Raw genomic sequence first — 24,796 nt, 5'->3', positions numbered from 1 at the left:
TCAGTTCCGCTGAAATAATCATAGGCAAAGTAGAACAATCACCTAAATAAACATATTTTAAATGGGAAGGAAGTACCTTTAGTTCGAGTTTAGGTGGTTCTTCAATTGACAACTTAGGTTGCACAAATTCTCTGACTTCCAACTCCAATAGTTCAAACCATGTGGATTGAATAAAATTCCCTGGATTGGCTTCCATCAAAGCCATGTTTTCTTCACCTTCTTCATCCTCCAAAGGGTCAAGATCTAATGCTTTGTCCAATGGATCTTCTTTAAAATTACTTTCCATAGAAACCAAGGTTTCTATCTCTTCCATAACTGAACACCCCTCTGCCAGACCAGGAAATTTCATCGCTTTAAGAATGTTAAAGGTTACCTGATCATTTTGAACTCACATGGTGAGTTTTCCTTTCTGCAAATCAATTAACATTCTTCCTGTGGCTAAGAAAGGTCTCCTAAGGATGATCAGCACTTCCTTGTCTGCTTCAAAATCTATGACAATGAAATTAGTAGGAAAAATAAATTTATCAACTCTTACCAAAACATCCTCGATCTTTCCTTCGGGATATGCTAAAGATTGATCCGCTAGCTGAAGCATCACAATTGTAGGTCTTACATCACCTATCCCTAACATCTTGAAAATAGACTTAGGCATCAAGTTGATACTCACTCCTAAGTCACACAAAGCTTTACCGTAGTAAAATTCGCCAATGTTACAGGGTATAGTAAAGCTTCCTAGGTCTTTCAATTCGATGGCAATCTATTCTGCAGGAACAGACTGTACTCCTTTGTCAAGGCAATAGTCTCATACTCACTCAATATCACTCAGGAAGGCTCCTTTCGATCTATTACGTAGCTCCGTACCTAACTGACCCCTTTGGTTTTCCAAATTTTTCAGTGTTCCTGCTTGGCTTTAGATCAAAGTGTCATTCTTTGCCATGTATGCTTTCAACAAGTTTTCCAAACTGTTTGATGCCTCAGCTTAAGGTGGTTTTGGAGCTTACTGATTAAACCCTTGATATTGGTTGGGTCTTTGCTATAATAAGTTGTTGTTCAGTCCATTTCCTTGGTTGCTCCAAGAAAAGTTAGGATGATTACGCCATGAAAAATTGTAGAAGTTGGACTGGGGTCGTTGTCCACTTTAATTTTGATATTTGTTCCCCACATAGTACACTGACTTAGGATTTGATGGACAATTCTCAAAAGAATGACCTTCCCCACAGTACACACAGGAAACTATTTCAAACAGACTTGGTGGCTGAGCTACAAAATTATTAGTATTACTAGCGGTTAACTGTTTTAACATAGAGGAAATAGACGATATCTGAGCTGATAACGAAGTGAGGGAGTGAACTTCCTAAACTCCGACTACGCGTCTTTCCAAAGCTGTTTGATTTGTTGGCCATTGATAGTTATTACTCGTGACCCTCTCGATGATCTCATAAGCCTCATTATAAGACTTAGACAAAATTACACCATTCATGGAAGCATCTACCATCAATCTTGTATGTGCATTGAGACCATTATAGAATGTCTCTAACTAGATACAGTAAGGAATCCCATGATGAGGACACTTGCAAAGTAACTTCTTGAATCACTCCCAAGCCTCATACAAAGACTCATCATCCAATTATTGGAAAGTTGTGATCTCTTTCCTCAATTTAGGGTTTTTGCTAGGTGGGAAATACTTAGCCAAAAACCTCTCTGCTAATTCTTGCCATGTAGATACAGAACTTGGTGGCAATGAATTGAGTCATGCTCGTGCTCGATCTCGCAATGAGTATGAAAACAACTTCAACCCCAGTGCACCTTCAGTCACACCGGCTATCTTGAATGAATCACTCACCTCCATAAACAATCGAAGGTGGAGATGTGGATCTTCCGTGGGCATACCACTAAATTGGCCCACTGTTTGTAGCATTTGAAGCATCATTAGTTTCAATTCAAACTGGTTTGCCTCAATATATGGCCTTCTAATTCTTGAGTTTAACTCATTGAAAGGTGGCACAGTAGATTATCTAATGCATCGATCCCTATCATCGGCAATGAGGATAGGATTTTGTACATGATCGGTTTCATTACCTTGGTCTTAATTCTAATTTCCAAGGTCCATCTCGACTTGTTTTTAAGCTGTTCGTTCACGTCTTCTTTGTAAAAAATTTTACTCAATTTTAGGGTCTACAGGGAGTAAATCGATAATTCAATCTTTGCTCATAAACACCTAAAAAGAGAATCACAAAAATTAAAAAGAATAAGTTAGTAATTTTAGAAATAAATCAAATTGAAAATAAATAATTTCACAAAAAAATGACTATGGCAACAGTTGACAATCCCTGGCAATGGCGCCAAAAACTTGTAATGCTTAGGTTTGTGCAAGATTACACAGTTGTTATCATGTAATAAGTTAGTATCGAGTTATCGTCTCCACAGGGATAGTATTTGTGCTAAGTCATTTAATTTTTATAATTATATTCACAAATTGGTAAATAAAAACACAATATAGCTGAGAAGTGGTGATTAAAATATATTAAATTAAATGCAATGATCCCTAATGCCAATTATCCTAAGTATGCGAACTATATGATTGAAATAGATTTTAGTAAAATTAAACATAATTTGCAACAATTATAACATAAATAAACTAGGATAATTACTTTAATTAAACTCAATTTATTATCAACATGATCAATAAGATTTGAAAAACATTCCATGGCAACTCGATCTTTCATGTGTTTGGAAATCACATTAGGTTCTTTCGGAATCTTTTACTTAGTAAATACGCATTTTGCTGATCCTTATTTACTAAGGGTTTCTTAGCATTCGTGTGAGGTAACAGAGACGTGTTAGGTTTGAAATAATTTAATCACACAAATCAAAAAACTATGCAGATAACAAACCATGGTTAGAGTTGTTATGCAACCTACAATTTAATCGTGTTAGGATCTAAATTGAGCATGCACATTTCAATTATGCGTCCATTAGCTGTCGTCTGGTTAGGATCGATCAGCTAATTCAAGTGTATTTCAATAACGTCTGAACGAAATACAGACTTCATTTTAATTGAAAACATGATCGATTGAGCCATAAACATTATAAGCATGAATCAAATAAATATTATTTAATCAAAGCAATCATCCTAGCTTAAAAAAAATTAAGCTAACATTGTTGTAAACAAGAGCAAAGAACACATAGCAAACATCTTTATATTAATTTAAAGAAAAGAAATATTAAACCCAATTCAGAGTGGCTCCCAAGACTCTAACTGACGGGACTCCTTCGTTCCTTTGCTTTGCTCCTTTGTTGATGGTTCTCCAAGGTGGCCGACCAAGGGTTCTTTAAGAGGCTTAATTGCTAAACGCGTGGGAATGGAAAAGGCTAAGACAAAAAGAGAGAATGATGCTTGATTGACGCTTGAGGGATGAGAGGGTCTTATTTATAGGTGAGGAGAGAGAGATAGTTTGCTAAAAATAGGAGTTTCCATCTTTTGAAGCATCTTCCATGGGTGGTCGGCCATAATTTAATCACACAAATCCAAAAACTATGCAGATAACAAAGCTTGGTTAGAGTTGTTATGCAACCTACAATTTAATCATGTTAGGATCTAAATTAAGCATGCACAATTCAATTATGCGTCCATTAGCCGTTGTCTAGTTAGTATCGCTCAGCTAATTTAGGTGTATTTCAATCACGTATGAATGAAATACAGACATGATTTTAATTAAAAACATGATCGATTGAGGCACAAACATTATAATCATGAATCAAATAAATATTATTTAATCAAAGCAATCATCCTGGCTTAAATAAAATTAAGCTAAAATTGTTGTAAACAAGAACAAAGAACACAAAGAAAACATCTTTATATTAATTTAAAGAAAAGAAAGATTAAACCCAATTTAGAGTGTTTCTCAAGACTCTAACTGACGAGACTCCTTCGTTGCTTTGCTTTGCTCCTTTGCTGATGGTTCTCCAAGGTGGCCGACCAAGGGTTCTTTAAGAGGCTTAATTGCTAAAATCTCTATGAAAAAATGATACTAGGCGTGGGAATGGAAAAGGCTAAGAGAAAGAGAGGGAATGATGTTTGATTGATGCTTGAGGGATGAGAGGGTCTTCTTTATAGGTGAGGAGAGAGAGAGAGAGTTTGCTAAAAATAGGAGTTTCCATCTTTTGAAGCATCTTCCATGGGTGGCCGGCCATAATTTAATCACACAAATGTAAAAACTATGCAGATAACAAAGCTTGGTTGGAGTTGTTATGCAACCTACAATTTAATCGTGTTAGGATCTAAATTAAGCATGCAGATTTCAATTATGCGTCCATTAGCCGTCATCTGGTTAGGATCGCTCAGCTAATTTAGGTGTACTTCATTCTCGTATGAATGAAATACAGACTTGATTTTAATTGAAAACATGATCGATTGAAGCACAAACATTATAAGCATGAATCAAATAAATATTATTTAATCAAAGCAATCATCCTAGCTTAAATAAAATTAAGCTAACATTGTTGTAAACAATAAAAAAGAACACATAGCAAATATCTTTATATTAATTTAAAGAAAAGAAAGATTAAACCCAATTCAGAGTGGCCCCCAAGACTCTAACTGACGAGACTCCTTCGTTCCTTTGCTTTGCTCCTTTGCTGATAGTTCTCCAAGGTGGCCGACCAAGGGTTCTTTAAGAGGCTTAATTGCTAAACGCGTGGGAATGGAAAAGGCTAAGAGAAAAAGAGAGAATGATGCTTGATTAACGCTTGAGGGATGAGAGGGTCTTATTTATAGGTGAGGAGAGAGAGATAGTTTGCTAAAAATAGGAGTTTCCATCTTTTGAAGCATCTTCTATGGGTGGTCGGCCATAATTTAATCACACAAATCCAAAAAATATGCAGATAACAAAGCTTGGTTAGAGTTGTTATGCAACCTACAATTTAATCGTGTCAGGATCTAAATTAAGCATGCAGATTTCAATTATGCATCCATTAGCCGTCATCTGGTTAGGATCACTTAGCTAATTCAGGTGTATTTCAATCACGTATGAATAATACAGACTTGATTTTAATTGAAAACATGATCGATTGAAGCACAAACATTATAAGCATGAATCAAATAAATATTATTTAATCAAAGCAATCATCCTAGCTTAAATAAAGTTAAGCTAACATTGTTGTCAACAAGAACAAAGAACACATAGCAAATATGTTTATATTAATTTAAAGAAAAGAAAGATTAAACCCAATTCAAAGTGGCCCCCAAGACTCTAACTGACGAGACTCCTTCGTTGCTTTGCTTTGCTCCTTTGCTGATGGTTCTCCAAGGTGGCCGACCAAGGGTTCTTAAAGAGGCTTAATTGTTAAAATCTCTATAAAGAGATGATGCTAGGTGTGGGAATGGAAAAGGCTAAGACAAAAAGAGAGAATGATGCTTGATTGACGCTTGAGGGATGAGAGGGTCTTATTTATAGGTGAGGAGAGAGAGATAGTTTGCTAAAAATAGGAGTTTCCATCTTTTGAATCATCTTCCATGGGTGGCCGACCATAAGTTTAGAAAGTTGAGCTGATTTTTCCTTGATTTTTAGTCAATTTGAGTGCCACAACAACTCAGGACTGAGACTCGGTCAAGTGTAAATCTTCAAGTAAATCTCTAATTTCTTCAACTCTTCAAGGGCCTTGTGCAATTAAACCAAAAAGTGGTTTATGGACAGCCATATGCAGCCGAATTTTGGGTTGACTTGGTCTCCAATTTGGACAGTTTTATAATCCAACAAAGCTATCGGATCTGTCCAAAATAAATCAACAAGTTAGAGGACCAAAGAATTAAATCTATCCAATTTAATTAATTAATTAAAAACCAAATTATTGATGAAATATTTTAAAATGAATTATTAAATATAATTTTATATTTTATTATTTAATTTAATCATGCATGACCTACTTTATGTCTTAAAAAATATAATATATTCAAATTAATATAAAATAAGACATTTATTGCATGAAAACTATATAATAAAGCATAAAATCACATTTTAATAATCTCTATGTCTTAATTTCATATTTTCTCATATTTCATTAATTTATTAAATAATTACTTAGTTTCAACAATGGATTTAAGTAAAAAAGTGTTAACTTACATAGGAAAAATCCTATATATTTTTTCTTTTACAAATTCTTGAGAGAATTGCTCAAAATGATTATCAATATCCCACCTCTAGAGCTTCACAAGAAAAAGTTACTTCGAGAGTCATTGAATTGGATGTGATATCTACACTTAGTGCTCAAGTTTCTTCTCTTGTAAATATGGTAAAAAATATGCAAGGGACAAGTGACGTTGCACCTATACAAGTCACTCAACAAGTTGATGTTCCTACCTTTTGTTGTGAGATTTGCAATGACAACCATAACTATGAAGATTGTCCACAACATGTAGAGATTGCCTTTTATGTCAGTAACATCCACAACAATTCTTATGGCAACTCTTATAATAATTCTACACGCAATCAAGAATCTTGGGAAACTGAGACTGTTGGACAAAATGCTACGACACTCCGATATGGGAATATATCTACTCAAGGCAATTATAATCCCAGACAAGGGAATTACAATCAACAACAACAGAACTACAACCAACACACTCAAATGTATCCACAACAAAGCCAGATTCATCCACACCAGAATCAGATGTAGCCACAACACTCTTCAATGCCGAATCAGCATGTTCAAGGACATCGACCACAACAGTACACACAAGCTTCTACTTCTAACCCATTAACAGCTCTTGAGGCTTTAATGCGGGAGAATATTACTCGCACAAAAGCTATTGTACAAGGGAATTCATCTTCTATTCGGGCGTTGAAGGCACAATTAGGAAAACTTGCTTCGTATCTGAATACTCGACCACCGGGCACACTACTTAGGAACACGAAAAATCTCAGTCCAAGGAGGAAAGAACACTGCAAGGCTATCACTCTTATGAGTGGTAAACAAACTGACGAGCCGACTACAAACTCTACTGTAGCACCTCAAGATACTGGTGAAGTGATCCCTGGTGAGAAGGTTGAATCCAAAGAGCTTGTCAATGTACCAGACAAAAAAGTTCCACAAATTGTCACTCATATCCCTAATGTCTGACCCTCAAAACTGTCGACGTAATCAAAGGTGTTGGCACAATCAGATATATCTCCACCTTTACCTTTTCCACAAAGATTTAGGGAGAATGAGCAGGATAAGAAATACCAACAGTTCCTGAACACAATGAAGCAACTTCAGGTCAATATTCCTTTAGTAGACGCACTTGTGCAAATTTCAAATTATGGAAAATTTATGAAGGAGCTCTTGTCCAAGAAGAAGAAGCTCAGTGATATTAAAACTATTGCACTCACAGAAGGCTGTAGTGCTATTTTGACAAATAAGCTGCCCCCCAAAATGGAAGACCCTGGGAGCTTTACTATCCCATGTTCAATTGACAACCATTATTTGGGCAAGGTTTTATGTGACTTGGGAGCTAGCATCAACCTAATGCCACTATCCACTTTCAGAAAGTTGGGAATTAGTTACATGAAACCTATTGCAGTGACATTACAACTTGTAGATCGATCCTTGGCTCAAGCTGAAGGGAAAATCAAAGAAACCTTAGTTCATGTACATAAATTCATTTTTCGAGCTAATTTTATCATACTTGACTACGATGCAGACAAGAAGGTTCCCATAATATTGGGATAACCATTTTAGCCCTGAGATGAACTCTTATTGATGTTTACAAAGGTGAACTAACCATGGAACTTAGTGATGAGCACGTTACCTTCAGTGATTTCAAATCTATTCAATGTAAGGATAAAGAAGAATGCCATAATGTCGATGTGCTAGATGATCTAATTGAGGAAAAATTCAATGACCAAAGCACAATACTTTCTAAGGAGTTTGTAGTGACATCTGATGATGCATTCTTAGATGATTGTGAGAGCATGGTTGAAGTTAATAATATTGAACTCAGGCATGTATGGCAGATTGAATCCTTAGACTTAGGCAACAAAACAGCTCTAATTTTCAAGCCATCTATTGACGAAGCTCCTACTCTAGAATTGAAACTTGTAACGCCCCGAATTTGGGCCTAGATGGAAATAGGTCTTGAGTGTGGGATCACATAAAAATTTATGTGTGTAAGAAAATGACATAAATGAATGTCTTCTTCAGTGGTTAAGTGATTTAGGAAGAGTTGGGAGTGTTGGAGAAGTCCTGGGTTCAAACTTGGGCTTTAGGAAATTTTTTGATTTTTGCTCTTAAGTGAATCTTGGCCTTAGCTTGAAGGCTTTATAAATATTTTTTTGAAATCATGACTCAAAAAGAGCTTGTGGTGTAGTGGCAAGGTGGCGAAATAGGTGTGGCAAGGAGGTGGCGTCACAGGTGTGGTAAGGAGGTTAGAGGTTCAAGTCTCATTGCATGCAAATGGGATTATTTATTTTGCTAATGTGGAGGCAAGAGTTGGTGTTGGATTTAAACTCTGTGTTGGAGAGTTTTAATTGGTCAAATGAGTGATTTAAGGATTGGATCATGAAGGATTTCAAGGTGTGATTTTAGGAGAGAATTTGGGAATTTGAATTGGAGGGGGAGTGTGTGCCGTTTGGGGGGAATTGAGGTATAGGAAATTCGGCTAGGGGGCTGCTAGTGACGAATAGGTCATTAGGCAACTAGGGCTTTCGATTTTGAAGTGTGTTTTTCCTCGATTTCAGTTGGGAATTTCGGTCAGTTTCGATATACCTATTTGTGTTTGGTACGTTTTTGCCAAGTTATCGAGTATGTTATCTGCTCTATTTTCTTTTGCCTTTTTGGTTTTGGCCGAATACTTCTTTCTTCTCCTCTCCTCTCCTCTCCTCTTTTGCCGAAATCTTATTTTCCTTTTTCTCCTTCTTCCCTTCATTATTTTTTTTCTTCTTTAATCTTCTTTTTCCAAACCCCAACCATTTCTTTCTCCTCTCTTGTCTTCTAACTGAACAATGTCCAACCATTATATCATCCTCTACGCTGATCCTCGCTGCTACTTCTTATCGTATCTACACTGCAAGTCTCTCAATTTTGGTAAGTGGCTTTACTTATCACTTGGGTATTTTGTTCTTCTCATTTCTTGTTCAAAATCGAATATCATTCTTCCTTGACTTTTGGTTTTTCCTTTCTTTTATGGTGTGGATCATTGCGTTTTTAGAGTTCTTTCAAGGAGTGGTGGTTTGCAAGTGGTTGAAGTAATCGATCTTGGCTTCATTCAATCGAGGTAAGGAGGGTGCTTGGGTTTGAGTACTCTTAAAAGGGCATTATACCCTATCAGTTATCATCTAACTGTGGGACTTGTTGTTTTAGGTGGGCGTTCGTGGAAATAGTACCTTTTAGCAGGTGTGTAATCGCACTGTCTCTTTTGTGAATCGGTAAAAGCCGAAACTTCGGCATTTGATGCCTCACGAGCGTGCGATCGCTCGTGTGGAAAAGTTAAGCCCACAACCAAGAGTGGTAGAGTGAAGAGACCACTATGAGTGTTCTCGTGCACTTGGGCCGTTATGAGTCTCGTTGGGCCGAAATGGGCCTTGTGGGCCCAATGGGCTCGTGGGCCCCACACAGATAAAAATTATGAAAAGTAGCAGAAAATGTATTTGGCTATGTAGATCGCATAACCTGGATTGAATTTGGGCCAAACAGGCCACACGAGCGTGTGGGCCTATTTGGGCCGAATAGTGGGCTTTGAGCCCAATTGCATGGCTTCGACCAAATGGATCATCTGTGTCACTCGAGGTGACTGTAGACCTTCAAAAAGGTCGTAAAAATTATTGAAATACCCTTGAAGGGTAAAATTACCGAAATACCCTCGATGGGTAAAATTACCGAAATACCTCCGATGGGTAAAATTATCGAAATTCCCCCGAAGGATAAAATTATCGAAATACCCTCGATGGCTAAAATTATCAAAATACCCTTGAAGTGTAAAATTACTAAAATACCCCTAATGGGTAAAATTATTGAAATACCCCCATAGGGTAAACTGACTGTTATGGCCTTATGTTATGTATGATCGTTTTGTTGTATGATATTTATATGACTGTTACTCAGTATGACATATTGTATACACGACATACTACATGGGGTTGAGATCTTGTATTGGAGGATGTGATTGCTATGTGAGGGTTACGGGTCGCATGAGACGACTGTGGACCCACCGATGGCTTTTAAGCCGATTATGTTATTGGCAGCTCTGCTGCAATATTGATTAGTGTCACAACCGATGCTACATAAGGAGTGTACGGATGGGTGGGTCGATTTAATCCCCACAAGAGTGTAAGGTTGGACAAGATATGAAGTGCAAGGTTGGTATGGGTATTTATGCATTGCATATTCTGATTCTGACATTGAGATAGGCTTAGGCCCAGATACATGTGATATGTGTCATTTAATAAGGGCTCAGGCCTAGACTGATTCTATTTCTTTAATAAGGGGGTTACACACTGAGTTTTCATAAACTCACCCCATTTTTAACATTTCAGGTAATCCCCAGCGTTAGACGGTTCGGAGTTGCGAGGGACTCGGAGAGGGCCACACAACTGCACTTGTTTTATTCTGTTTTGCTCATTTACTTAAACAAATTTGATTTTGATTCAGGTCGTAATAAGGCCTTTATAATTTTTAGATTTTAAATTTTGGATTTGATGTGATTTCTATTTGTTAGGAGTAGAACACAGTTTTCCAAAACAATAACTGTTTTCTAACACTATGTTTTCGCACCTCAATTTTTAAATATCACGTTTTCATAAATCATTTGCTTTAACTTAAGCTTCCATAACAATAATGTTTGAAGGTAATAACTTTTTAATAAACCTCGATTGAAAATAAACAGACGTAAACTGAGGTTTTATACAAGTTTTAAATGGCAATAGGTTACAAATTTCAAGAAGGGTTTTAATGAAAACATGGTCTTCAAAAAACACTTCAATGTGACGCGCCAGTTTCGACCATAATGTCTAGGTCAGGTTTGGGGTGTTACCTATTTATCTTAAATACGTCTTTCTTGGAGCTAACAATACTCTCCCAGTTATTGTCTCTACAACACTAGATGTAACTCAAAAACTAAAATCGGTCCATATTCTCAAGCAACATAAACGAGCTATTGCTTAGAGCATTGTCGATATTCGAGGCATTAGTCTATATTTTTGCATGCACAAGATCAAGTTGGAAGATGAAGGAAGTTGTCAAGAAAGAAATTATAACATGGCTTTATGCTGGAATTATTTACCCTATTTCTGATAGCAGTTGGGTAAGTCCAGTGCAATGCATTCCTAAAAAGAGTGGCATCACTGTGGTTAGCAACGACAAAGACGAATTAATTCCTACACACATTCCTATAGGATGGCGAGTCTATAAGGATTATCTCAAACTTAATGCTGCCACAAGGAAGGACCACTTCCCACTTCCCACTTCCTTTCATTGACCAAATGTTGGACAGGCTTGCTGAAAGAGCCTATTACTGCTTCTTAGACAACTATTCTGGGTACAATAAAATTGCTATTGCATCGGAGGATCAAGAGAAAACAACTTTCACCTGTCCCTTTGGTACTTTTTCTTTTTGCCGTATGCCTTTCGATCTTTGGAATGCACCAGCCACATTTCAAAGGTGTATGATGGAAATATTCTCGAATATGATTGTAGATTCTTTAAAGGTCTTTGTGGATGATTTCTCAGTCTATGGGAATGATTTTGATCATTGCGCTAACAATTTGGATAAAGTATTGAAGCGATGTAAAGACACACATCTTGTTCTAAATTGGGAAAAATGCCATTTCATGGCAACAGAAGGAATTGTGTTAGGCCATCGCATCTCTAGTCAAGGCATTGAAGTAGACAAAGCTAAAGTGGGAATCACTAAGAAATTACCTCTGCCGACAAATGTGAAAGGTATTTGCAGTTTTCTTGGGCATCCGGGTTTTTACCAAATATTTATTAGAGATTTCTCAAAAATTGCAAAACCCTTATGCTCATTGCTGGAACAGAATCGAAAATTCTTCTTTGACGATTCATGTCTGGATGCATTTATTCAATTAAAGAAGCGGTTAGTAAATGCACGTATTGTCATTGCACCAGATTGGTCTCAACCTTTTAAAGTTATGTACGATGCAAGCAACTTTGCTGTGGGTGCTATTCTAGGACAACGCAAGGGGAAAATATTTCACACCATCTATTATGCTAGCAAAACTCTTACAAAGGCTCAAATCAATTATACCACTACAAAGAAAGAATTGTTGGATGTAATCTCTGCTTTCAACAAGTTTCTCTCTTATCTTGTCAATGCAAAGGTTACCTTATTTCCTGATCACTCGGTGTTGAGATATCTTTTTGTGAAGAAGGATGCAAGAATTTGACAAATATGTTGGATCTTACTGTTGTAAGAATTTGACATCGAGATAAAATATTGCAAAGGTTCAAAGAATTAAGTTGCAGACCATCTGTCTCGATTGGAAGTTGACAACGAAGATGGAAACATACTTCAAATTGTCGATACATTCCCAAATGAGAAGTTATTTGCTATAGATGCAACCCCTTGGTATACGGATTTGGTTAATTATCTAGTGTGTGGAAAACTCCCATTGGGTGTCATAGGCTATAAAAAAGAAAGATTTCTTCGTGAAGTAGTGAAGTATATTGGAACAAATCGTATTTATTCAAGGTATGCAATGGGAACATCATTCGGTATTGTGTTACGAAAGAGGAGATGCTTTCAATATTGAAGCACTGTCATGATGCTCCTTATGGAGGTCATTTCAGTGGCATGCGAACTGCTTCTAAGATTCTCCAATCAGGATTCTACTGGCCTTCATTATTCAAAGATGCCCACAATTTTGTTGTCGAAATGCGATAGGTGTCAACGCACTATTTTTATATCCCGACGCAATGAAATGTTACAACAACCAATTATGGAGGTTGAATTTTTCAATGTTTGGGGCATGGATTTTTTGGGACCATTTCCAAGTTCATTTGGAAATATTTATATATTAGTAGCTGTTGAAAATGTCTTGAAGTGGGTTGAAGCTGTTGTAGTCCCAAAGGATGATGCAAAGACAATGCTTAAATTTTTTCACAAGCATATACTCACCCACTTTGGCACACCAAAAGCATTGATTAGTGATCAGGGTACATACTTTCATTACAACCAAGTGGTAGTCACACTGAAGAGATATGGAGTTAATCATAGAATGGCTACTACTTATCATCCGCGAACTAATGGACAAGCTGAAATATCGAATCGACAAATTAAAAACATTCTTGAGAAGGTTGTGAAACCTTCGAGGAAAGATTGGTCTTCCAGACTGGATGATGCTTTATGGGCATTGCAGACAGCATACAAAACTCCATTAGGGATGTCGCCGTATCAATTGGTTTTTGGCAAAGCTTGTCACTTGCCAGTTGAACTGGAGCACAAAGCAATGTGGGCAATTAAGAAAGTGAAGACGGACTATGCAACTGCTGGAAAGAAAAGGCCATTGAATATCACTGAACTAGAGGAGATTAGGCGAAATGCCTATGAAAACGCTACAATTTACAAGGAAAATACCAAACGATGGCATGACAGAATTATTTTCCAGCGACAATTTATCGCGGGTCAACAAGTTGTATTATTCAATTCTAGATTGAAATTGCACCCGGGTAAATTACGCTCATGTTGGTTTGGACCTTTTAAAGTTGTCGAAGTATTTCCTCATGGTGCAATCACAATCAAAGATTTACGTGATGGACTCCAGTTCAAAGTGAATTGACAACTGTTGAAACGCTATTTTGGGAATATTAATGAAAAGCAGGCAGAGACCATTAAATTGTTCAAAAAAAATTATTTTTATTGGATTTATCATTATGTGATTTTATTTTGTTTTTTGTTTTTGTTCAAGTTTCTTTTACTTCCTTTTTTTGTAGAATAATTAGGTACCATTGTCGACACAATTGAGCTTTATTGTCAATGCCATTTGTACTATTGTATTGTAACACCCCAAATTCAGCCTATAAGTTAGGCCCGAATCTGGCGTGTCACATTGAAGTGTTTTTCGAAAACCATGTTTTCATTAAAACCCTTCTTAAAATTTCAAACTTGTCATTTAAAACTTGTATAAAACTTCAATTTGCGTTTGTTTATTTTCAATCGAGGTTTATTAAAAAGTTATTACCTTCAAAACCTTATTGTTATGTAAGCTTAATTTAAAGCAAATGTTTTACGAAAACGTGATAATTAGAAATTGAGGTGCGAAAACGTAGTGTTAAAAAACAGTTATTGTTTTGGAAAACCATGTTCTACTTCTAGCAGATATAAATCACAATCACATCAAAACCCAAATTTAAAATCCAAAAATTATAGAGGCCTTATTACAACCCGAATCAAAATCAAATTGCTTAAGTAAATGAGCAAAACAGAATAAAACATTGCAGTTGTGTGGCCCTCTCCGAGTCCCTCACAGCTTCGAACCGTCTAACGCTGGGGATTACCTGAAAGCTTAAAAACGGGGTGAGTTTACGACAACTCAGTGTGAAATCTCCTACCAAACAGTCAGCATACAACATGCAGTAACAGTTTGGGCCTGAGCCCTATTCAATAACAGTATAGTGAGGGCCTTAGCCCAATATAGTAACAGTAGCAATTAGGCCTTAGCCCCCATCAGCCTCAGTTGGGCCTAAGCCCATATCAACTAGCACATATCACATATATTTGGGCCAAAGCCCATCTCAATATCAGAATCAGTATATGCAAAGCATAAATACCCATACCAATCCTGCACTCCATCTCCTGTCCAACCCTACACTCCTGTGGGGATTAAATCGACCCACCTGTCCCTACACTCCTTATGTAGCACTAGTTGCGGAACTAACCAATATTTTAGCAGAGCTACCAATCACATAATCGGCTTATAGCCATCGATGGGTCCACAGTCGTCTCATGCGACCCATTCGACCTTCACATTTCAATCACTTCCTCCAATACAAGATCCCAACCCCATGCAGTATGTCGAGTATGCAGTATGCCATGCTCAGAATCAGTCATATCGTTCATAGTTAAGTCAATCAAACCATAGCACAAATCAAACATTTACCCTCGAGGAGCAAAATAGTCATTTTCCCTCTAGGGGCATTACAGTCATTTAACTACCTTCTCGAAAGTCTAGAGTCGCCTAATGCGACACAAATAACCTAAATGGTCATAATGCTGTAAATGGGCCCAAGGCCCATATTCGGCCTAAGAGCACGAGAACACTCGTGGTGGCCTCAACAGTCTATCACCCATAATTGTGGGCTCGGTTTACCACACGAGTGTTCGCACGTCCATGTGGCCTCAATCATCGTATTTCTAGCTTTTCAGCTTTTGTCGTGCTACAGTCAGATCAAAGTGTGTACACATACCTGTTTACAAACACTTGCCAAAAACTCTTGAGCACCAATCTACATTCATTCCAACCTTCAGTTAGTCTCTTACTTAATAGTGTTTATAGTCATTTAACCCTCAAACAAAACTACTGCTTACCTTGACTGAAAGGAGTATGGCCAGATATACTTAGATCGTGGTTAGAAACAACCGTACATATCCTTGCGCTTAACTGTACACACGACAGATAAATAGATACAACTGCTTAAAAAGTAGCCCAAAACCTTATACATAACACTTCTAGAATCTAAGAGTAATTGGCCTATACCCAAAAATAAGGTGTCGAAAATACCTTAATCAGATATTGGGAGACAGGGTTTCAACAACTTGAGACCACTTGCACCTTTCACTCCTCGATAATATCTAGAATAATAGCGAACTAGAGAAGGAACATACAAATGCCAACTGATTTCTCTAAAGTCTTGTGAAACCAAAACCAAAATACCAAGGTGTAGTCGACTTAGTATTTCAAAGGGGAAAAAATGGAGTTCAAGGGACAAGGGAGGAGGAGAACTGACTTGTAAAAGAATGGAGGAAACAAAATAAAAATAACAGAAGAAGAGAGATGTTAAGTTCGGCCAAGACAAAGAGAGATATTGAGAGGAGAAGAAAGCTGAATAAAGAGGGAAAGAAAATAAAAATAGTGTAGTCGGCTTTGATTGTGAAAGAAGGACAAGGGTTTGGCCAAATTAAGGATTAAGATCGAGAGTAGAGAGACAAGGTTTAGCTTCAAGAAATAAAGCAAAGAAAATACCCAAAAGCAATTTGATCATAAACGTAGAGCACGTAATCGCAAAAGTGGAGAAAGCAGGAAATTTTGGTACTCAAGAAAACCAAGACTAGTTGACACAACACCCAAAACTCTAAACTGGCACAACAATAATATCCTAAAAATGCTCTCAATTTGCCAAAAATCACACAAAAGAGACTCCTAGCCGAAATTTGTGTACACAAGCTTCCCCAATCAGCTACAACTCTCTAGGTTTTGAATACCTTGATTTCTTCCTCCTAATTCTCCTCCAAACCACATCCCCTGATTCTCTCCTCCTTAACTGATTCATACCTCATCCAGCAGAGTTTCAGTCAAACTCCACCTCTCTCACCACAAAGAAATAAAATAAATATCCATTTGCATTCCATGAGATTCGCACCCAAGCTCTCACAATGGCCAAGTCACGCCACCACCACTAGGCCACAAGCTCATTTGTAATGTAAATCTACCACATTTATTTATAATGCCTACAGTCCAGAGTCAAGGTTTACTTAAAAGGAAAAACTAAAATTTTGCTAGAGCCTAGGTTTAATCCTAGGACTTCTCAGACACTCCTAAACACTCCTAAATCACTTAACCACTGAAGAAAACATTCATTTATGTCATTTTCTTGCACGCATAGATTTTTATGTGGTCCCACAGTCAAGACCTATTTCCATCTAAGCCCAAATTTGGGGAGTTACATGTACTGCTATACTGTCACTACACCCGAGTTTGTGGGTGAAACTATTGATAATTTGGAGTGAGATGGAGCTAGATCGGCAGAAGCTACAAAGGAAGCAACCGATGATGTTGGGGTAGAACCGGAACCTGAAGAGCGACCCGAAGACCCTGCGAAGCCTAAAGAAAAGAAGAGAGAGTGCTCCAAAAACAAAAAAAAAGCACAATGAGGAGAAAATGAGGAGGAAGAAGAAACATCATGTAGCCACATATGTGGCTGAGGAAAATTGAGTTAGTTTCTTTTCAATTTTTTTTAGTTGTAGTGTTCATGCATTGCACGTAGCTGTAATTTTTTTTATTAGCGCACATTGTCCTTACATTTCTATTGTCATTTCATTTTAATTTTAGTACATTGAGGACAATGCGAACTTTAAATTTGGAGGAATACATATGGGGTTTGGAAATACACCCACATTTCAAAAAAAATTAGTTTAATATAGTATGCAAGGTTTATTTCTGGTTAATGCAAATGTGTTTGAAAATTTGTGTTACATTTGAATCATATGAATTATCAATAAATGAGTTTGATAAATTTCACTGAATGTTGTATCTTCAATTCTTTGATGAATGATTTAGGTTGTATTAGTAATGGATGACTAGTAGCATTTCTTGAATCTTGAATGAATCTGCCTTTTACAGCTGCTTATATATATAGTTATGAATAAGAGACACTCCAAAGTGGGTATATTTTGAAATGTTGAAGAGGGAACACTCCAATGCAAGCATTAGAAAAATGAATCTAGCCAAAGGTTGTCACTGCATGAGTGTGTGTCAGCGCAATTACGTACTACTTGGGGGTTTGTTGCACTCCATTGTTACTTCTCAGGAACAAGGGTATAGTAATGCAATGATATCCCTTACTCACAAAAAAAAGAAAAAAAAAGGAGACATATATTTATGATCGTCATAGATACTTAGTATTGTACAATAAATGTTGGATAAAATTTAGGATTTGAAGTATAATGCTGGTTTTGATGAAGTTGTAATCTTATTCATTCATACTTATTTGTTGTCGATGCAATATTCTGTCATCTGAATGTAACTCATTCATTAGGATTTTAGGTGATTCAAGTTGCTAGAATGATCATTTGACTTAGTGAATTCTTGTGTAGCTTCCTAGTTTCTGTTTTACTTGAGGACAAGTAAAAACGCAAGTTTGGCAGTGTGTGATAGTACTAGAAAGAACATATGTTTTTTCCCTACTTATTAGTTAATTTGTCCCAATTTAGTTATCTTTAGCACATATTTTAGCATTTCCAATTCAGTAAATTGCATTTTACAACTTAGTGGATCTTAGCCTATTTATCCTTAATTTTATCATGTTTTGGCACCAATGTCATTGCAAGAGTATTTCCAGATTGCGCGCAGAATTGTCGCAGTACCTAACAACTGTCCGGATAAGAACATAATTGTGTGAGCTGTCTAGTTTAGTACAACCAACTTGTACGTACAGAGGCAGCATGATTATGATGAAAAGACACTTGTGCTATTCGGATAAATATTAATATTCACATGAAAAGGTTATTGTCTTCTTCAACCTATCTTTTGAAGCTTTTCGGCTACGGTGACTTAAGTCTCCTACATGTGAATTAGCGTGAGAGGGACACAAATTAGCTCCTAACAAGAAGCCCTGAGTGCGCCACAAGAGGGAATAGAAAGATACAAGTCGAGATTTTTTAGGAATAGCATTCTGCACTTGTTTCTTTTATATTTCTTTTCTAAACGATGGTGATTACATTCTATTTCATGTTTGTACAGAAGTACACATGATTTCTGGGTTAAATGTTATTTTATTCAATCTTGCTTCTACTGTTTAATCTTTGGGTTTGAATGTTTTTAGCATGAAAGTGTTATTGCGGTCATTGACACTGGAAAGTGCAGCAACAATTCAAGCTAATAAGCATGACAACGGAAGTTGCTTAAGGATTAGAAGAATTTAATCCACTTGTTCTTAATAGTGTTCCATTGCCATCATCAGAAGGTGTGGTTAATGTGCATATTTAAGTCTTAGATTAAATATAGAAAGTAAGCTTAGTAAGATATTCATTGCAATTTAATGCATCGACAATCACCTTGTGACAGCCCAAAATTGACCCTAGTCGGGAAGTGGTTTCGGGACCGCTAAACCGAGTCATAAAAATAATTAGCTGTCATATTTGATGCTTATTATATGTATATATGCATGTGTGAAAATTTCATATTTGAATTTTGTTTAATTGTAGGTGAATTTTAGTAAATAAGACTTATGTGAGAAAATTTTGAAATGTGATAGGTCAAAGCATAAGGATCTATTAGTGCATGTAAGAAAAAGGGGGACTTGCATGTCAATTTCCCCCCTAATTAGTAGTGGCCGGCCATGAGCATGAGAGTGGACAAAATGTTATGGGGTGAAACATGTTGGAAACATGTTGTGTTAGTGTGTTATGGGAGAAAGAATATAATAAAGGGTTAGTAATAAAGAAATGAAAAGGGAGGGGTGAGGAGAACAAAGTTGTCTCATCCATGTTCTCCCCCCCATTGCCGTGACTTGAGAAGGAAAGAAAAGAAGAAATTGGTTCTTCTTGACCAAAAAAAAAATGATAGAAGGAAGAAATATGTTTTGAGGATTTCGGCAAGATAGCAAGCTAAAAATTTGAGGTAAGTGCATTCGGTCATAGAGAAAATTGAATCAAAAGTGGGTTGATCCTTGTCCTCCATTGCCGTAGCCTAAAGGGAGGGAGAAGAAGGTTTGGTTGCCTTGATTTTTGGCTTAGAAGATGGCTAGAATGAGGTATGTATTGAATGATTCTTGAAAATCTATGCCTGTTTGAGATGATTAGTTCAAACTCTACTTATCCCATAGATTAAACTTAGAATTTTGAGGTTTGGAAGAGGTAAGTACCTTGAAATTTTTGGAAAATTATGTATAAAGAAGGTGGTTAGTTCAAGTTCTAATCATTCAATGGCTTGTTTATTTTGTTAAGTTCGGTTTCAAGGTTTGATCAAACTATGGTTATATTTGACATGGTTGGTTTATTTTGTTATGCTTGTTATATGATAGGTATGATTTGTGTTTGGGTGATGTGTATGTGATATTGATTATATGATTTGAAAATGAGATATGTTAATGATGAAATATAATCGGCCATGGAAGTAGCTCATTTTGGAAGTATGAATTGTGGTATATTTTTTTGTGGTTGATCATAAAAATTTGGCTTAAGTGAGGTAATTGGTAAAAGATGTGTTTATGATGTAATACATATGTTCTCATAAGCTAAGTTATGTATATGTGATATCTTGCATATTGGTTGTTAAGCTCAAGAGCTTAGAGGATCAAAGTCGGATAGGGGAAAAGAGAAAGTAAACGAATAGCCGTGGATATCTAATCGTCGACCACTTCCGAGGTAAGTTTTAAGTGTTTAAACGTTGAGTAAATTCAATTATAATAGGACATGATGAGTTGATTTAATAAGATAAGATGTGGTCATGATATGTTCTAAGCTCAAATGGTAAGTTCTTAAGTGTTTGAGCTTGGGAATTTAAGGGTAATTTGAAATAGTCTGCTTCGGACAGCAGCAGTAACGTGACTTTAGAAAATCACCATAAATTCATGGACTTGAATTAGAGGCTGAATGAGACATGAAATTAAATCTTAATGAGTCTAGTTTCTTATAAAAGAAACCGTGTAAGCAAAGGAATTTCCGATAATGAGATACTTAAAGTTGTGTGAGACAGCGCAGAATGACACTGTAATCCTCTGTTCTGTTTTTAGAAAATCATTATAAATTGTAAAAAAATGGTTATAAGATAAAATTTATATGCTTAGACTCCTTAATGAGTCTAGTTTCAAATGAAATCAAATACAACACATTTTGAATTCTGTAAAATGAGAAATTTGATTCGTAGTGAAGAGTGGTCAGATTAGTCGAATAGTGAAACAGGGGAAACTTTAAGAAAAATCTGGTATTGATTGGCCAAACCTAAAATTCTGGAAATTTTATGGATGGAAGATATACGAGTCTATATTCAGGAAAAATTAACGGAAAGTGATTTGGAGTTTTGTAGCTCCAGTTATAAATAATTTAGTGACTATTGCTCAGGAAAAACAGCTTGTGCTGAATTTGAGATTTTGTTGTGAACCTTGATAAACTTATTTTAGTTGCTCATAAGCTATTGATTAAACCCATACTTGAATTCTAAATCGTGGTATTGTAAGTTTATGAGTATTCGAATATGAAATGATAGTAAGGCCTAATGGCCGATGTGATGATTGTGAAAGTGTATATACGTGATAGGGCCTAATGGCCGATGTGATGAATGTGAAAGTGTATATATATATGTGATAAGGCCTAATGGCCGATGTGATGAATGTGAAAGTGTATATATATGTGATAAGGCCTAATGGCCGATGTGATGAATGTGAAAGTGTATATATATGTGATAAGGCCTAATGGCCGATGTGATGAATGTGAAAGTGTATATATATATATGTGATAAGGCCTAATGGCCGATGTGATGAATGTGAAAGTGTATATACGTGATAGGGCCTAATGGCCGATGTGATGAATGTGAAAGTGTATATATGTGATAAGGCCTAATGGCTGATGTGATGAATGTGAAAGTGTATATATGTGACAGGGCCGAGTGGCCAACGTGATGGATGTGAAAGTGTATAAATGTGATAAGTCCCGAAGGGCATTTGTGTCAGTACTATATCCGGGCTAAAACCCCGCAGGCTTTATGCGAGAATATTATCACTGATTAATGTCCGTAAGCTTTGTGCTTGTACTATATCCGAGCTCTAAAGACCCGATGACTACGTGTGGGGATTTTGTCCGGGTAACACCCGATAACTTCGTGTGGAGATTATGTCTGGGTAAGACTTCGTAATAAGAATTGCTTATAAATATATTCAATGCGAAAGGTTAAACAGGTATGTACTCCAAGTTTATATGTGAGCTTGATTTGCACTAAATCATAAGGTAGTTATGTGATGCATACGAGAGCAATCTATGAGACTATTCTTATGATTATGTGACATCGGATCATTGTGAGGGGTGATGTGAAATCATACGATATATCTATGTCACATGAGCTCACTTTTATGTGAAAGTTTATCTGCTTATTGTATATGATGAGATGTGCGTATTCGGAAAAGGGATGGTATGCCCGAAGGAAGAGTGAAATAAAAATACGAACAACTATGTTATAATTTGATTGTTATCTGTTGCCACTGCTTAAAACTTACTAAGCATTGTAATGCTTACTCCGTTTACTCTGTTTCCTCTGTTTTATAGATCTCATTGCGAAGCTACAGGCTCGGGATCGTCAGTAACTAGTCACACTATCACTATCCACTGTTTGGTACTGCTATGTTTTGGATTATCTTATGGCATGTATAAAATAGACTAGTGGCGGAGGAATATTTTGGTTAATGTATATAGCCATGCGAAAATGGCTTATATATGTTTGAGCATAATGTTATAATCATTTGGTATGGAATGGTTAATTACTATCATAATTTGTGCTATTTATGCTAAAAGGGCTAGTTGAATCATGGAAACTATGAAGTAGGTAAAGTCTACCTTAAAGGCAGATGCTGGTAGCAGCAGTGATGTAGATTTGGAAAATCACTAAAAATAGTAGGATTGGAATTAAATAATGAATAAATTATGTAAACGAACCTTAATGAATCTATTTTCATAGGAAAGTAACGAAACGATCATATGGACAGTATGTTAAGAGATATTCAGGTTCTCGTGAGACAGGGTCAGAACGGTTTCTGGACTCCCTGTTCCGACTTTGGAAATTCATTACAAATTAACCAGATATAATTATGAGTCATGCCATATATGTATAGATTCCTATCTGAGTCTAGTTTCTATAGAAACAAACGGCATCAGTATTGAAGCTCTGTGCAGGGAGATATCCAAGTCGTAATGCGCAAAGGTCAGTGTAGTCGATCCCTGTAACATGGGAGACTTTGACTAATAAAATGTATTAATTGGTCTGACCAAAAATTCTAGAAAAAAATATGTAGATGGGCATATGAGTCTAGTTTCAGGGAAAAATCACGAAACTTATTTTCGAGTTGTGAAACTCAAGATATGATTTTTAAGGTGACAGTGATGCAGTTAGCCAACTGCCTGGAAAAATTTTAAAATGGACTGCAATAGTAAGCGAATTTAGTCTGTGAACCCCTCGTGTCCGACTCCGGCAACGGTCTCGGGTACGGGGTGTTACAATTTTATTGGTATCAGAGCTACGGTTTAGTCGATTCTAGGACTAACGTAGCACGCGTGAGTCTATTTATACATGCCATAAAGTGATAAAATGATAGTGTGATGATTTTTGGCTATTAAAATGTGTTTGCTGTATTGCAATGAATCTTGATCCCGATCGAGCTGTAGCAAGCTTCTGACTATGAGAATTTGCGATATAACTTCACTTAGATATGCCTAAATTATTAAGTTGATCAGGTACGTATCATGTACTCGTATTTGAATTTCGATTTGGATTGAATTATAAGGGTATAAGTGATGCAATTTTGAAAGAGTGTTATGACTATATATGTGATTTTTGTATGTGGCTATGGAACTGGAAGTTGAATGGTCGATAAGCATGTTGTGGTTGTATTCAAGTAATGTAAATGACATACTAATGTGTATTGCTATATGTGTACATGTATGTAGAGACGAAATTGTCGAATGTAAAAAGGCAGTGAAGCGTATAGAGTGGTTGGTTTTCAGCACTAAGTGTGCGGGCAATAAGTGTTCACGGTTGTGAGATTGGCACTAAGTGTGCGGGCAATAAGTGTTCACGGTTGTGAGATTGGCACTAAGTGTGCGGGCTTGAAATGCATGGCACTAAGTGTGTGAGTTTAAAGTACATGGCACTAAGTGTGCGTGGTTGATTATTAAGCACTATGTGTGCGAACCCACTATATATATATTTCTATCAATTATTTACATTAAGGGTGCGACCTTACCGAGTCGATTTCGGACAGTGGAAAGGGGTAAGTTCTTGAGTAATAGAGCTTAAATTATGATTTGATTAGATCATGTTTTAAGCAAATCAAAATCATGCTCTTTGTGTGTGGCTATTGGGCCGAAATTGCAAGAATGATAAGTGTCTTGTGTTTGAGTTTTGCTAACGAAAATGAAATACGAATGTGCCATGATTTATTGTTAAATGTGCATGGTTATTTGAATGATGTTCGGGCTAAGTCCCGAAGGCTTTGTGCTAAGTGACCATATCCGGACTAAGATCCGAAGGCATTTGTGCGAGTTACTAATTCCGGGCTAAGCCCGAAGGCATTGGTGCGAGTTACTAAATCCGGGCTAAGTTCCGAAGAGCATTCGTGCTAGTGATATAACCGGGCTAAGTCCCAAAGAGCATTCATGCTAGTGATGTTTCCGGGCTAAGTTCCGAAGAGCATTCGTGCTGGTGTTATATCTGGGCTAGGTCCCGAAGAGCAATCATGCTGGTTACGTGTATTCGGGCCTTCGTGCCTAGTAGGCTTCGTGCCGGTAATTTGAGCAAAGATTAAGTATTCATTACTATACGAATTCAAATTTAAATGAGATGATATGTTTAAAAGTGTACATACATGATGTTTATAGACTTGGTTAAGCCATATCAACGTGTATTAACGAATGAATAAGAGCACTATGTATGTGAATAATTAGAGGCACTGTGTGTGTGCGAATTCCTTTAACCGAGCACTATGAGTGCGAGATCGGTCAGTGGGCACTAAGTGTGTGAAGTGGAATTCATGGAAGACCTCGTTTGGGACGAAGGCATTGATTTGAGATAGTGTGTAAGACCATGTCTGGGACATGGCATCGACTCGATATGTGAGAATATGTAAGACCATATCTAGGATATGGCATTGTAAGAGCTAT

The 24,796-nt window shown here is 36.8% G+C and overlaps 1 non-coding gene across 1 annotated transcript; it reads left to right on the top strand.

Annotated features, from left to right (window-relative positions):
* Positions 1–1,553: 1,553 nt before the first annotated feature.
* On the top strand, positions 1,554–1,660 carry LOC121218759 (small nucleolar RNA R71). Its single transcript, XR_005915236.1, has one exon. It is a non-coding gene; the product is annotated as a small nucleolar RNA R71 (small nucleolar RNA).
* The last annotated feature ends 23,136 nt before the right edge of the window (positions 1,661–24,796 follow it).

The sequence above is a fragment of the Gossypium hirsutum genome, chromosome D06, assembly GCF_007990345.1.
Source record: "Gossypium hirsutum isolate 1008001.06 chromosome D06, Gossypium_hirsutum_v2.1, whole genome shotgun sequence".
NCBI classification, from domain to species: domain Eukaryota; kingdom Viridiplantae; phylum Streptophyta; class Magnoliopsida; order Malvales; family Malvaceae; genus Gossypium; species Gossypium hirsutum.
Note: the sequence above shows the minus strand (reverse complement) of the source record. Positions and strands in the feature narration are given on the sequence as shown.